The 16,518-nt window shown below is 43.3% G+C and overlaps 1 protein-coding gene and 1 pseudogene across 1 annotated transcript in view; both read right to left on the reverse strand.

The window, feature by feature from the left end:
• The window catches only part of CORO2A (coronin 2A), a 62,166-nt gene that overhangs the window by 30,488 nt on the left and 15,160 nt on the right, over positions 1-16,518 (reverse strand). The gene's annotated exons all lie outside the window — the stretch shown is intronic.
• On the reverse strand, positions 12,852-12,972 carry LOC136643166 (5S ribosomal RNA; annotated as a pseudogene).

A 16,518-nucleotide genomic window follows, 5' to 3' on the forward strand; every position in this document is an offset into this window, starting at 1 on the left:
CCAGACTAAGATAATATACAGTATCCTGCAGATATTAAACACTGTTCTTGCAAACCCAAATGTTCCCTGGGAGTTTGCTATAGTTCCTTGATGAAAAGATCAGCCACAGCAAACAGGCACCCCTAGACTACTTACCTCCCGCTACCAATGTTCCTCAGTAGTACACAGCCCTCAGGGGAGTGCTAGGTGTGCTCTAGGATGCATTTCTTGTTCACATGCAGTACCAGTGGTACCCTGCAGCCCTTGCCGGTACCACATGTGAGTTGTATCCTTCCAAGAATGCTCAGAAACTCACAGCTGTTTCATGGTCAGTGTGTGGGGTTCCGCAGAGTGGTTAATGAGGAAAAGATTTCTCAAAAAGTAGGAAGTCAGAAAGCCATGGACACAAGTGAAGCAACGTGACACACTGTCTCTCTTGGTTCAAATCTCACCCTGAATGATAATGAGTCTTAGTTTCAAGCGTGGTTGGAAACACCCCACTTATGGCCAAGGCCCCATTGTACATATGATCAAAAGGTTCCAGGTGGACTGTTGCTGGAAGGTTTCAGCTCAATGCGCTGCGGTTGCAACTCTTCCAACAGGCAAACAGTACCTTCCTTGTGCGTTTGCCGCCCTATGACGAGATAAGCTTCTGCTCACAAACATTTTCAGAAAGATGCTGACTTTGTAGCCAGTGTGGATTTGTTGAGCAGGACCTTTTAAGCACTGTCAGCAAGTCAGCGCTCGGCCTTGGAGAGGGCTAGAGGCTGGATGATTCCCAGAACCACATGCAGCCCAGTACTAGTATTTACTGACACTATTTTTTTCCCCAGCCGTTGTTGTTTTCTTCCTTGTTTCCCCTTTTCAATAGTGTCCTCGTTTTCCCCTTTCTCTGTACATCTTAGCTTCTTCTGACAGGACATAAGATTGAAAATATACCAGTAATGCTGACAACAGCAGGAAAAAATTTGTGCACCTGGGTGTGCGACATTTACAAAATTGCCAACATTTACAACCAGATGTCAATAATCATTTAATATTAGACACACACTATAATATTAGACACTCATACATATGGTTTGCACTGATTTTCCTCCAACCCTTTAATTGTTTACCACCATGGAAGGATGAGAATAATGCTAACTGAATCACCTCCTCCCTCTTTTACCCTTGGATACACTACAGGAAACCTGGGTAAGATATTCTCCTTATGACAAAATCTGTTGTTGCAACTGCTGTTCTAGAGGAAATGCAGTAACTGCTATGAATCACCATTACTGAGACAGACACTGATCCTGTCGGCTGGCAAATGCCCTCTGCTGGTCAAAATACAAAAACAATCCCCTCAAACATTTTTGAGGGGATTGTTTTTGTACTGTATTTTGCAGTGTCTACTTCCCTTAGCAGCAGGATGTTCTAAGAGAGCTTTTAATGGGGTCAGTTTTGTTTTGGCTGCGAGAGTGCTGGTGCCCTATAATGCTTTCTGTAAATTAATTCCTTATTTTACAAATACAGAGGTTGAGAAGGTAACAAGCACAGACGCTTCCGTGTCTAGCAAAGCTGCATCAGTTACAATCACAACTACCCTCTTAAACTTCCAAAGTACCTTTCTTGTTGAATTCAAACAGCACTCTCTGTCACCAAAAATGCAATGATGCTATCACGTGAAGACATAATACATACTACAAGCCATCACTCTGGGGAATCTATATGAGAGAGGGGAACCTATATGGTAAATAGAAGGATGGGGAGCCTATGTGATAGGGGTGGCCAAAATAGCTTAATGTAAGAGCCACATGTGATAAACTTCAGAGGTTTGAGAGCTGCAAGAGATATGAGAGCTGCACATTTAAGAAGCATTTACAGTCTTAAATACATTTACTCAACATAAACATTAAACTTACATTTTAAACCAGTGGACTCCCAGTTTATACCCAGGAAATCATTATCAAGCTTGAAAATTTGTTTACTTTTTATATTCATTGTGATGCAAAAAAAAGGAGCTCAGCGAACATATTTCCAAGAGCTGCACAGTGCAGACAGGTCCCCATATCTGCCCACCTCTGCCTCTGGGCATATCTACACTCAGATTTGGTTCAACAGTCACTCTCCAGGGAAGCCTGGGAAAGTATACTTTCACAGAGAGGATTAGTTCTCTAGCAGAAAACTCTCAGCACCTTCACCAACTTGTAACTCATAGATTTTTGGGGGTGAAACCATGACAGCTAAACTAGTACAAGACCAATGTCAGTCTATACCAGCTGTTCCCAAGCTGTGCACCTTGGCATCCTGGGGCATAGTAGCAAACTCAAAGGGGCACCACAGGGTATTTTCCCAGAAGTTATGGCTGCATGTCTCTAAAATAGCGACAGAACTGGAGGGGCACTGTGAACAAAGTAAATTTGGGGATTGCTGGTCTGTACCCTAGACATGCTCTCCCTGTCTCTCACTGTTCCATCTTCCCCCAGCCTCATCTTACATGAGGTCTTTCTGTTTTATTAAAATAAATAAATTGGCTAGCATGATCCACCACCTTGTATCAGGTCATCACCCACTTGCAAGTCCTGTCCTCCACTCAAAGATCACTGGAACAGAAGATGCCATAATGTATACAGACATGGTATTAGAGCTCAATTAAACAGAGTTGTCTGCCATTGTCCACATATACAGTGCTCGAATGTAGCTGGACGAGCGTGCCACTTCAGCGTAAACATGACACTGACAGCTTGGTGCCGTAGCCTTCAGCTGTTTTACTCCTTTAGAGGCCACATTACCTAACAAATCGCCAGGCACCTGCCATCTGCTCCCTCCGTTCACATATCATGACACATTACACTGGACGCTGTCTCTGACGGAAGGTTCATGTTGTGAAAAGAGAAGGTGCAAGAAACATAAGACATGCAGGCCAGAACACTGCAGGCAGTCTCCTTCTGCCACAGAGTTAAAAAAGTGACCACAGTGACGCCTTTTCAAACTGTACAAATGAAGAACACAAAAAACTCACTGCCAGACTAATACAGGAGGATTAATTGTAGAAATTTGGCCACAGCTGCCCTCCATGGATCTGACTGACCATTCCTATATGTAACACAGTTCTTGCAAATGTAATTAACTCACTTTAATCCCAACTCTGAAAGTCATGACATTAGTTTATTCTGCCCACTTGGTGGCTGTTTATAACTAGTCTCTCTGCAACAGATCTGGGATGCATAAGTATGTAAGAAGAGCGTTGTTGGATCAGGCCAAGGGCCCATCTAGTTCAGCTTCCTGTATCTCACCATGAACCAGCTGTTGCCTCTGGGAGCACACAAGACAAGATACCTGTATCCTGCTGCCACTCACTTGCATCCAGTGGCATCACTAGGGTTCGCGTCACCCGGTGCAGGATGCCAGCGCGTCACCCCCCCCATGCAGTGGGCGGGGCAACACCCCAGGTGGTAGGCATGGTGATGTACCATCACTCCACCCCCACTGGGTTTTTAGCTGTACCTTTTGATAGAACAAAGATAGAACACATTCTGCATGAAATTATGCACTGATTGATATATAACATGATGGTATTATTCTTCCAAATTGTGATTTTAGTGATTTTGGTCACTAGAGGTGTCACACACCCCCAGGGTGTCAACTTACTAATACCTTATTGCAGCAGTTCTCAAACTTTTAGCACTGGGACCCACTTTTTAGAATGACAATCTGTCCAAGATCCACCAGAAGTGATGTCATGGTGGAAGTGACATCATCAGGCAGATTAAAATAAATAAGTATAAAAAATTAAAGTAAAACAAATAATTAAATAAGCAGAAACCAGCCCTGTTCCATCAAGTGAATTTCCTCTGTAGCCTGCCTGCAATAATACCCCCCTCCAAAATCAGTAAGGTCTTCAGCCCTACGTAGTGCCCAGTTCAATTTAAGAACTTCTGTTTAAACCAGATCATTGTCAGGATCCGCCTGGCTTTGCAAGTCTCAAAAAGTTCACCTTATCAGCTGAAGCCTCTGCTTTGATCCTTTTTAGTGATGGGGGGAGGCTGCCTTCTGGAGCATTTGTTGAGCTCCAGTTCCATCAGATCAGGACCATTCTGGTGGCTTCACATTCCCCTTTGCCAGGCCTGACCAACAGCCAAAGCTCACCAGTAAATGCAACCGTGAGGCTTAGTTTCGCTTTCCATAGGGCTCAATACATTCGTCTGCCTGGAGGGAGGGACTTCCTTCTCAGGTGTTTTTGGGGGCTGCACTCATTGGATCAGGAATATGGTGGATTCCTCTCAGGCTGCCCTTTCCGACAGACTAAGAGGGAGAATCAGCATGGCTTCTGAAAGGGTAAGTCTTGCCTCACAAACCTTTTAGAATTCTTTGAAAGGGTCAATAGGCATGTAGATAGCGGGAGAACCCATGGACATTATATATCTGGACTTTCAGAAGGTGTTTGACACAGTCCCTCACCAAAGGCTGCTGAGAAAGCTCCACAGTCAGGGAATTAGAGGACAGGTCCTCTCATGGATTAAGAACTGGTTGAGGTCCAGGAAGCAGAGAGTGGGTGTCAATGGGCAGTTTTCACAATGGAGAGAGGTGAAAAGCGGTGTGCCCCAAGGATCTGTCCTGGGACCGGTGCTTTTCAACCTCTTCATAAATGACCTGGAGACAGTGAGCAGTGAGGTTGCAAAGTTTGCAGACGACACCAAACTTTTCCGAGTGGTGAAGACCAGAAGTGATTGTGAGGAGCTCCAGAAGGATCTCTCCAGACTGGCAGAATGGGCAGCAAAATGGCAGATGTGTTTCAGTGTAAGTAAGTGTAAAGTCATGCACCTTGGGGCAAAGAATCAAAACTTTACATACAGGCTAATGGGTTCTGAGCTGTCTGTGACAGATCAGGAGAGAGATCTTAGGGTCCTTGTGGACAGCTCGATGAAGAAGGCTAATTCCATGCTTGGGATAATTAGGAAAGGCATTGAGAATAAGACAGCTAATATTGTAATGCCGCTGTACAAACTGATGATTAGGCCACACCTGGAGTATTGTGTCCAGTTCTGGTCGCCACATCTCAAAAAGGATATAGTGGAGATGAAAAAGGTGTAAAAGAGAGCAACAAAAATGATTACTGGGCTGGGACACCTCCCTTATGAGGGAAGGCTACAGTGTTTGGGCCACTTCAGCCTAGAAAACTGGCGCTAAGGGGGGACATGATTGAGACATACAAAATCATGCAGGGGATGGACGGAGTGGATAGAGAGACGCTCTTTTCCTTCTCACATAACACCAGAACCAGGGGACATCCACAAAAGTTGAGTGTTGGGCCTGTTGGGAGAGTTAGGACAGACAAAAGAAAATATTTCTTTACCTAGTGTGTAATTAGTTTGTTGAACTCTTTGCCACAAGAAGTAGTTATGGCATCTTGCCTGGACGCCTTTAAGAGGGAACTGGACAAATATCTGGAGGAGAAGTTCATTACGGGTTACATGTCATAGTAGGTATGTGCAAGCTCTTGGTTTTAGAGGCAGGCTGCCTCTGATTGCCAGATGCAGGGGAGGGCACCAGGAGGCAGGTTGTGTCTGTTGTCTTGTGTACTCCCTGGGGTATTTGGTGGGCCACTGTGAGATACAAAAAGCTGGATTAGATGGGCCTTTGGCCTGATTCAGCAGGGCTCTTCTTATGTTCTTATATGTGGGATATTATCTTCACAACTCTGTAAGGGAGATTAGCCAAGAGACAGAAACAAGCCCAGTGCCATTCCTGGCATTGTGGGAATTTCAATTTGAGTCTTCCCAGTTCAAACTCAACATTCTATATAGCCGCTACTAAGGTTTATGTAACAATGATGGGGAGAAAATGGTCTGTCAGATAGTACACTCTGTCTCTCCCACCCCCTTCAATTTAGGAGATGAACTTTTCTCTTATAGCCCCTTTCGTTACACTCCAGGAAGAAACTCATCTGGAAAGATTACCCTTCCTACCATCCCCAGAAGAAGGAGACAAAACTTGTGTGTTCTATAAAGATATTTTGCAGAGCCTTCCATGGAAACTTTGAGTAGAGAAACAACCAATGTTCCAAAACCTGAGGGATTATAAAACAATGTGAAAAGAAAAAGCAGATTACAGAAAGTTCTCCTAACTCCATCTGCCACATTCTTAAACTGCAAAACAGTTTCAAAATGCTGTGTTTACGCGTTAATCTATGATGCAAGATCCATCAGAAACTGCACAATATTTTGCTGTGTGGCAACAAAGTCTCTCCATTCCATTCAAATGGGCCCTGTCTTCAAAGACAGTCGTGAAGGGGATTAAAAAAACGGAAGGAAAGTGAATCCAATACAGTTCTTCAATGGCTAAAGAGATCCTTGCATCCAGCTGTCTAAAGAGCTGTCATGAATGTGTGGTCTCTTTGGCAACAGATGTACATGTAGTTATTCCTACTCTCTACCTCTCTGTAGGCCCTTTTTGTCAAGCCTGGTGAAGTCCTCCACCACCACCTCATTTAGGGTTTCCACCTACTACTATTTCCTGCACAATAACATCCCACTATGTAGCAAGACAGAATCAAAATGATCTTGGGGAGTTTGTGGTGGTGCTTCAAGCAATGACTGGTGTACTACAGTACCCTAATGTCAGAGGGGTGCAAGACAGGTAGAAAAGTCCTGTTGTTGTCCCCCACATCTGCAGCAGAGCTTAGAAAAAGGAGGGCAGATAAAGTGTAGGTCTATGTGTAGGTCTTGGCAGAAGTTAAACACACCTGTGTCCCCCAGAAAATCTCTGTAACTATACTTTCATGCTGTAAGAGCAAAAGTATACATATGGAGACCAAGTAACATTTGATACCAAACCAAAGTATGTACCCAAAGTAAAGGTCACAATAGTTATATAGAATTAAGACACAGAAGTCAAATTGTTTGATTTTAGTGAAACTGTTACAGGAAATTTAAAGGTCTTTGCTCTGCAGAGGTTTGCAGAGTGCCCCACAGTGTTTTACTAAAACCAAGGGAAGAAATGCAGAAGAGATAAGATAGGTGGCTCAAGCAAGGTCATCCTAATTAGGAAGAGTTTAAAGGGGATGTATGCCAAGAAATGGGTCTGAAGTTCTGCCAAAAATGTGGTCTTCACACCTGTGTTGACCAATGTGTTTTTGTGTTCTCTTTTAATGAGGCTAGTGAGAGGACTTGTCAATTAATTTATAATCGGAATGATAAATGTGAGTAAGGGTCAGCACTGGGTCAATACTGGATAAAATGATATTATAGCAACCCCTGCTGGTTCTTGAAAACTTTGTAATTCAATATGTTTAATTGTTTAATTTTACCTTTTATGGGAACTGTAACCTGAAACAAGCCTATCAGGTGTCTCTAAAGTTATCTATAGCCTATTAAGAGTTAGCCCCATCTATGATGTCAAACTTCAGCCAATGGGAAGTTCAGATTTTCAAACTAAGGACCCAGAATGGTATAAAGGGTCCAGTTAACATTGGGAAATTGCTCTCATGCTTTGAGACATTAGTCCCATGAGATGCCCATTGCCTGCAACGAAATAAAGCCTGCAAACTATCACCCTTGAGTACTGAGTCTTGCTTTCTTGAACCCTGCAACTGCATCATCATCAATATAAAGAGTAAATAAATTTTCAAGCTTTACAATTATTTACTGGGTATCAATTGAGAGTCCACTAGATTAAAACTTAAGTTTAATGTCCATTGTGAGTAAATATATTTGAGAAGCATTTCAATTCGTAAATATTGTGGCTCTCAAACATCTCTCTTGCAGCTCTCAAACTTCTGAAGTTTATGGTATGTGTCTCGTACATCAAGCAAATTTGGCCACCCCTGCAGCAGACCAACAGAAAGAAAGGTACACTCAGCCAGCAAAGAGGGAGTGGTCCCCATAGCAAAGGAGAAAAGTAGCTGATTCGGGATATTAATTTTTTTTTAATACAGATATTTCTATACCGCCTTTCTATGTCCTCAGATTTCTCCTCGGACTTTATTCAAGGCGGTTTACATGGGCAGGCAATTTAAATCCCCGTAGGGATTTTTACAATTTGAAAGGATCTATCTTTCAAGAAACCACAACATTCAGATGTTTCTTTCTTGATCTGGTCACACATCCTGGTCACACATCACACACATATTACTCTTGAATCAACGAGCTATGAAGCAATCTCTGGCGATGTAAAAACCTGAATTGTTATGAAAAATGTAGCAGCATAAAACTGAAAATTAAGCTAGAATTCAAGACAATTCTTTTTTGGAGACTTTCATAACTGAAGTCCCCCATCATTTCTCTTCTGAAAGCGATTCTTAATCACGTGCAGTAAGATTTGTCTGGAGATTTGCTGCAAGTGTGTCTTTACCAGGACATGGTAAATAGTAAATCTCATCACACAGTGAGGGGGCCACAGTCAGAAGCAGATTCACCACAAGAAAACAACAGCAGAATGATCATCTCAGAGTGGCCTCATCACATCAACATTCAGAATGAAAACTGGGCCTTTGATGCTTAAAACAATTAAACCATAACATAAAAAGACTGGGGGGTTTAATGGGAAGATGGCCCTCAAGGGTAGCATTTGCTTTCCATTACAGCAGCATCGCTGGTAAAAGGAGGGAAGAACAGATGAACAGCAGGAAATGTACTTGGGCACCTCTCTGAGCTTTTAGACAAAATAAATCACTTGTAGATTTCAGTGCATTGCTATCAGGAACAGACAAGCTGGCCTCACGGACATTAATTCATAGCATCTCCTCCCTGCCAAAGAGTGCTATCATTTGGATTTCTGCCCCCAAAAAAGATTACAAACAACGAAGCACCGTTTGGCATCATTAACAGAAGGCAGATAGCAATAATTTTACAAGGACTAGAAGGAAAAGACTTAAAAGTCAGAATTCTGGCACTCTGGTGGGATCATTTGACTGGGTATTTCAAATCGCTTACAGTATTTGCAAAGTCACCCATGTTCAGCTCTCAGCCAGAGAAGCTCCCTCTTCTAGTGAAGAGAACCATTGTTTTCTTCAAATACTACATTACTATCTCTTTTACCACAGCTGTTATCTAGTCCCCTCTACAAATTGCTCAGGATACACAGAAGACACCCCCTGGGGGCTGGGGGATAAGAATAGGCCCTCAGTTTGGCTGTACTTGTCATAAGAGGCGACTAAAGAGCCACCAGGTAGATGGGACTCGATAGCCTGGGAAGGCAGCTCATCTGAGAGAAGGAAAACTCTGCTCCCAAACCTCCACTGCCTTGTGGCTACATCCAGTTATGGAAAAGGCTTCAGGAGTCAACCTCAAGGCAAAATCCGGAGCCGGAGTCCCTGAGGCAGTTCGCGGCTGTATACAGTCATGCTCTGGCAACTCCTGCGACGCCGTGGGAACCAACCGTATTGGCTTCTGCCTTTCCATTGGACCATTCCAGCGACATGGAGAGGGGGGATTTGCTGCATGGGTAACTGTCCTCCATATCTACTTTACCCAGGCTTCGTGCACTGGAGAGGACACTAACCACCATTCAGAGCGCGATACCATAGTCTTCAACAGGCATGTGGATGCGGGAGAACCCGTGGACATTATATATCTGGACTTTCAGAAGGCATTTGACACGGTCCCTCACCAAAGGCTACTGAAAAAACTCCACAGTCAGGGAATTAGAGGGCTGGTCCTCTCATGGATTGAGAACTGGTTGGAGGCCAGGAAGCAGAGAGTGGGTGTCAATGGGCAATTTTCACAATGGAGAGAGGTGAAAAGCGGTGTGCCCCAAGGATCTGTCCTGGGACCGGTGCTTTTCAACCTCTTCATAAATGACCTGGAGACAGGGGTGAGCAGTGAGGTTGCAAAGTTTGCAGACGACACCAAACTTTTCCGAGTGGTGAAGACCAGAAGTGATTGTGAGGAGCTCCAGAAGGATCTCTCCAGACTGGCAGAATGGGCAGCAAAATGGCAGATGCGCTTCAATGTCAGTAAGTGTAAAGTCATGCACATTGGGGCAAAAAATCAAAACTTTAGATATAGGATAATGGGTTCTGAGCTGTCTGTGACAGATCAGGAGAGAGATCTTGGGGTGGTGGTGAACAGGTCGATGAAAGTGTCGACCCAATGTGCGGCGGCAGTGAAGAAGGCCAATTCTATGCTTGGGGTCATTAGGAAAGGTATTGAGAACAAAACGGCTAATATTATAATGCCGTTGTACAAATCTATGGTAAGGCCACACCTGGAGTATTGTGTCCAGTTCTGGTCACCGCATCTCAAAAAAGACATAGTGGAAATGGAAAAGGTGCAAAAGAGAGCGACTAAGATGATTACAGGGCTGGGGCACCTTCCTTATGAGGAAAGGCTACGGCGTTTGGGCCTCTTCAGCCTAGAAAAGAGACGCCTGAGGGGGGACATGATTGAGACATACAAAATTATGCAGGGGATGGACAGGGTGGATAGGGAGATGCTCTTTACACTCTCACATAACACCAGAACCAGGGGACATCCACTAAAATTGAGTGTTGGGAGAGTTAGGACAAAAGAAAATATTTCTTTACTCAGCATGTGGTTGGTCTGTGGAACTCCTTGCCACAGGATGTGGTGATGGCGTCTAGCCTGGACGCCTTTAAAAGGGGATTGGACGAGTTTCTGGAGGAAAAATCCATTATGGGGTACAAGCCATGATGTGTATGCGCAACTTCCTGATTTTAGAAATGGGTTATGTCAGAATGCCAGATGCAAGGGAGGGCACCAGGATGAGGTCTCTTGTTATCTGGTGTGCTCCCTGGGGCATTTGGTGGGCCGCTGTGAGATACAGGAAGCTGGACTAGATGGGCCTATGGCCTGATCCAGTGGGGCTGTTCTTATGTTCTGAGATTGAAGAATGCCAACTCTAACACAGAAGACTGAAGCATGATGTATTTAAGATTTAATATGAGAATGGCTCATTGGCTACCATTGTCAATGGTGGCCCAACAAACAATGAGGGGTACCAATTCAGTTCCCAAGATAGGGAGAATAGATTTTGAGGAAGATGCAAGACTTAGCAAGGTCCAAAACCTCCCTCTTGGATGTAATCAAGATTAGAAAATGCAAACGCAGTGTATTTTAAAAGCATCTTCTTTACAACTTAATATGACTCATAAAGAAGAGTCATAATGACTACAGCAAACTCATAATGACTATAGCAAACAAAAGACAACTACAGTATCAATAGGAACTCTGGACAAACCACATCCTTTGAGCAAAAGAGATTTGCATGATTTAGAACCACCACCATTCAGCACAGAACTTAGGACCAGGTATATATCAAGGCAACTCCTAAATGGGAGTTCCTGGGAAGTGACCCAGGAGAGGGGAAAGAGACAAACTGTACTTTGTAAAGGGCACCTATACAGACAACTCAGCTGCCTATTAAGACTTCACTTTCCTAAACAATGATGACAATAAGTGAGCTCTGTCCAGGAATTCAAGGGAAGAAACTTCAGGTTAAAAAAGGGGGAACAGGCAGAAGGGGTCCCAAAGAACCATGACACAAATCAGGTCTTCTTGATGAGCAAAGCTCTTTGCATCATCCTCACTTTCCTACTCATTGATTACAAAGAGGTTTATTCATACTGCCCATCATTAATACAACACAAATAACCATTGTCCCTGTTTTGGTCTGTGTGGCAACTGTCAAAGCCTGCAGGACAAGATGTTCTCCTATCCATGTGTCTTTAAAAGCTCATCACTAACATTCTGACCATGAAACACTATTCAAGATGAGGACATGCAGAAGAAGAGTTGGGGCTATGTAGACAGACATTTCCTTGAAAAAAGATCATACTAAAAACACACAGATAATACAAACTACACATTACAAGAAATGCATGGATTTTTTACAAGTTAAGGGCTGCAATCCTAACCACACTTTCCTGAGAGTAAGCCCCATTGAACAAAATAGGACTTACTTCTGAGTAGACCTGGTTAGGATTGTGCCCAAGGTTTACCTAAAACAGCATGTAGGTTGCACTGAAACTGCAACTGGGGGGCTTTAATCCTTTCCCTCTGCTTTAGTTTCAGTGAGGACTGCACTCTGCCCCTAATAAAACCAAAGCCAGAGGGAAAGGATTAAAGGCACTACTTACCCTTCACAATTTCATTGCATCCTGTGCGCCTTTTAAAATAAAACTAAAAGGGAAAAAAAACAAATGAGGAAAAACACATTTCTCTGAATGTATAGTTTGACCCTTATTTAAAGGTACGCACCAGTCCCAACACCTATTCTTTTTCCACCAGGTCCCAGGGTGCACCCCTCCAGTATTGCCCATGTAAGTGAGTAACTGCTACTTTATGGAGTAAAGTAAATGCCTAATTCAGGGACTGCAATGCAGTGGCTCACACACCATCCCTGATATTGGGCAGCCAACAGGGACACCATGGTAGGGGAAATAATATCCTCCCTTCCCTTTTCAAAGGCAGCACCAAGTCCAGAGTGATGAGGAACAAAGTAATGAGTTTCTGAAGCTACTCCCAGGTCCTGAACTCCACTATGGGACAGGCATTCCTTGCCTCCCAAGGCTAGAGGACCATTTTGGGACAACATGGTCAGGTTCAGAAAAGTCCGAGACAATGGCCTTATTGATGGGCAGGCAGAAACTGAAGAAAGCAAAAACTGAATTCACCACCCCATCAGCCTTGCCCATCGCTGAAGCCATTGAGATTGTAGCTGAAAGAGAAAAGGGCATGACAGCAACTCTCCTTAAAGGAAGTGAGCATGCAGGGTGGTGATCAGAGGAGCTGGAGTCCCCATACCTTTCTGCTTTTCTCAAACTCAACAGGGTCTTCAGCGAGTAACTGGGAGCCCATCCTTTGTTAGGACAGTGGCTTCCTAATATCCTGACATTCTGGCAACCTTCAGTCTCGAAAGACTATGGTATAAGCCTACAGCACCTGGTATTCCCAAGCGGTCTCCCATCCAAGTACTAACCAGGCCTGACCCTGCTTAGCTTCCAAGATCAGACGAGATCAGGCATGTGCAGGGACATGATTGGCTGAAAACAGGAGCTCACAGAAAATGCTTTTCCTGAACTACTTACCTCAACCTACTGCAGCATTTCTCAACATTTATCCCCTGCCATACCACTTCTCATGGTCCACCGATTGGAAGTAGCACCAGAAGTAACTGATGATGATGACATTCCAGTAACTTCCAGATTGGGAGGTCAGACACGACGTGACACGACACACACCACTAGGAGGATCAGGGTGGGGGGGGAGGGCTTTTCTGAGCACATGAGAAGTGCACACTGGAGCTCTGCCCACGAAGCCGAGTCTCCCAATGCTGCCTGTCGCATTGTGTTACTGGTCTTGCTGCCAGACAGTGGAGGTCTGGGGTCCTGCGTGCACAACTAGACACCACCTCAAGTACCACCAGTGATACCACTGGTTGAAAAACACTCACCTACTAGGAATGGAGTCTAAGCTGAGTGCTCTACAGCAGTGGTTCCCAACATTTTTTCACTTGCATACCCCTTGGCAATCTATTTCCATAAATTGTACCCCTCATATTAGCCCCACAAGGCATTCTAATACAGACCTGCCTTTATCTGCCATTATTCAATTCTTTTTCAAGTACCCCTAAAGGTACTGGCAAGTACCCTCAGGGTACACATACCCCAGGTTGGGAACCACTGCTCTACAGAACTGCAGTATAGTGGGTTTAGGGCAGGTGTGTCCAAACTTTTTGGCAGGAGGGCCACATCATCTCTCTGACATTGTGTCAGGGGCCAGGAAAAAAAGGAATTAATTTACATTTCAAATTTGAATAAATTTACATAAATGAATATATTAGCGATGGAACTTATATTAATGAATGAAGGTCTTGCAATAGCTCAAGGCCGATAAAAGGCCTTGCACAAAGCAAGGTCAGCCTTTCCTTTGCTGCCACTGCTGCATCACAAATCTGAAACAGCAAGCAGTGGAGGGAGCCCTCGTCCCACAGCTCACATAACAGTTGGCTGTTACGCTGAGAGCAGTTGCATCAGGCCAGCATGGGCTCTAGCAAGTCTCTGGAGGGCCAGAGGCTCATTGGAGACTGGGGGCTCCCTGAGGGCCGGATTGGGAGTGCTCATAGGGCTGCAAGTGGCCCCAGGGCCGGGGTTTGGACACCCCTGGTTTAGGGGAAGAGGCAAGCAGTTTGACTAGAGAAAGAATCAGCCAGAGAAAGGAAAAAAAATAAGTGAGAGGGAGACATACACATGATGGCTGAACTATTCTTTTGGTACAATTGCTCTCTTCAGAGATCTGACGCAGAATGGGGAGTTCAGCTAATTGCATATAGAAGTACATTTGCCTCAATGCTGCTGAAAACAAACCAAGGACTCTATAAGTCCCAGTGGAACAGCACCCTGTAGTGCGGGCCCTGAGACATCTCAATGTTCAGAAGAGGAATTGCACAACCGTGTTATAAAAAAAAAAAAAACACCTCAATTTATCACTACGTGCATTTCCTTGTTTTAATTCATTACTCATCTGCAACTGAAAATATCCTCTTTAAAAATTGCTTCCTCCAAGAAAAAAGGGGCAAGGATTCCAATTCATTAGACACTTCTCTAAAGCTTCAGAATTGTAGGCATATCTGTCTAACAATGGCTATTTCATAGATGAGAGCCACCATTCTCCTAATGCTCCAAGTGAAGGGAAGCCTCCAGAACTTCCAAATGGTCAACAGGTTCGTGGAAAGAGCTTTCTGTGGCTGGATTCATACTGCGTGTTTAATAACTTAATAACTACAGAACAAATCAACAGTTAGGTGCCTCATTGCTATATTGTGCTCATTGTCTGGTCTCCTCTTTACAACATACTGTTTGAATATGTATGGCAAAGGAAAAAAAAAAGTTTGGTATGTACCATATTAATGATAAAATACAAGTGATAGTTGCAAAATACAAGTGATCAAGCTGAAGTTAATGCCCCAAAGCATAATGATAATCAATGTATACATGCCTCCTTTAAAAAATAAATCTGCAACAGAAAAGCAATCAGTATATCTTAGTGGTATAATCAATGACCTGACTGGTAAATTCCCATCTTAAAAATTACTAATCGCAGGAGATCTCAACTCCAGGGTGGGGCAAAATTCTGACATCTTTTATCAACTTTGGGATCTACCTACAGACATGATATTGCCAGAGCCCTGCTTATTTGAAAGACAATCGAAAGACAGAACAATCAATGCTGCGGGGCTGTTTCTAGCCAAATTCTGTATTACCTATGGCCTTATTTGGCTGAATGCCCTAGATGTATTGGGCGATAATGGAGAATTCACTCACATCTCATCTAGAGGTGCAAGTGTCATTGATTGCATTTTGGTCCCCCCTCAACTCCTTCCACAGATAGCTAACTTTTGTGTTGGATACCCTCATTCTAGTGACCACCTACCTCTGATGTGTGATTTAGCTTATTTTCCAAATTGTTATCATAACACTAATATCCAGGAGGAAGCTGGCTATTCAAGCATAACAAAAAGCATAACCCAGATTCTAAGGATTTGTTTTGTGCATTGATACAAACAAAGGAAATCCCTCAGTTGTCTGCTTTGGATCAACCAGGGATTATCCTCTTTTTTGAGGACCTAATATCCACTCTCTTGAATACATTAGGTCAGATCCCTTCACCCCGAAGAGCTGAGGGTTGGAGAGATGATTCTACCAAGATTGATCAGATCTGCTTATCTCTGAAAACTGCTGTTTGCGCACTTATACAAAATTCAGAGATACTAAAGTAGACCACTTTTACACCAATATTTCAAGCTGACTGCCCGCCTGAAGGATGCTGTTAGAGTTTCAATCTATCACATTGTATGCACATATGTATAATGTTATGTTTGTATGTATTTGTGTGTACATTTATGTGTGCACATAGATGTGTGTGTGTGTGTGTGTGTGTGTGTTGCTTAGGTCTCTATTCTCGGCATGGTATCTGTTCAGAGACCTTATTTACCAAATATTTATGCCAAATAAAGGTTGAACAAACGAATGAACCATCTTGAAACACTAGGATTGTAAATAAAAGGTCACATGTATTTGCAAGTTGTTTTGGTCCTAGTATGCTATTTCTCAAGGACACAAAAAAGATAATATTAAAGATGGCCTTTGCTTCTAACAATTATGGCAGGCTTTTGTTTATTAAATTGTACCCGATCACACACTTCAAAGGCACCTACACAGTTGCTTTGGTAATACACACATTAATCCATTGATTAAAATGCAGATGATTAATAAAGATTCATTAGTCAATTTATCCAATGAAAAATAGTTTAAGAATAGTTCTGGGCTCCATGGCAAAAGAAAACAAAGTCTTCTCACAAATGTCATTCAAAAATGGAGGCTCTTTGCAAAGGGTGCTCTATAAGCAGAAGATACTGATGATCTCAGAGCTTTTGTGGCTCAAATAGATAATTCTGGAATCTGATCACACACTTCCAATGTTTGTTCTTCATGTGTCACGAACCACAGTGAATCAGATGTCAAGTGCCCCCTTGCGCCATGCACTAATCAACCAAGAACAACTACTACTCATATCTAAGTGATATGAGGAGCAGCAT

Source organism: Tiliqua scincoides, chromosome 2, assembly GCF_035046505.1.
Source record: "Tiliqua scincoides isolate rTilSci1 chromosome 2, rTilSci1.hap2, whole genome shotgun sequence".
NCBI classification, from domain to species: Eukaryota; Metazoa; Chordata; class Lepidosauria; order Squamata; family Scincidae; genus Tiliqua; species Tiliqua scincoides.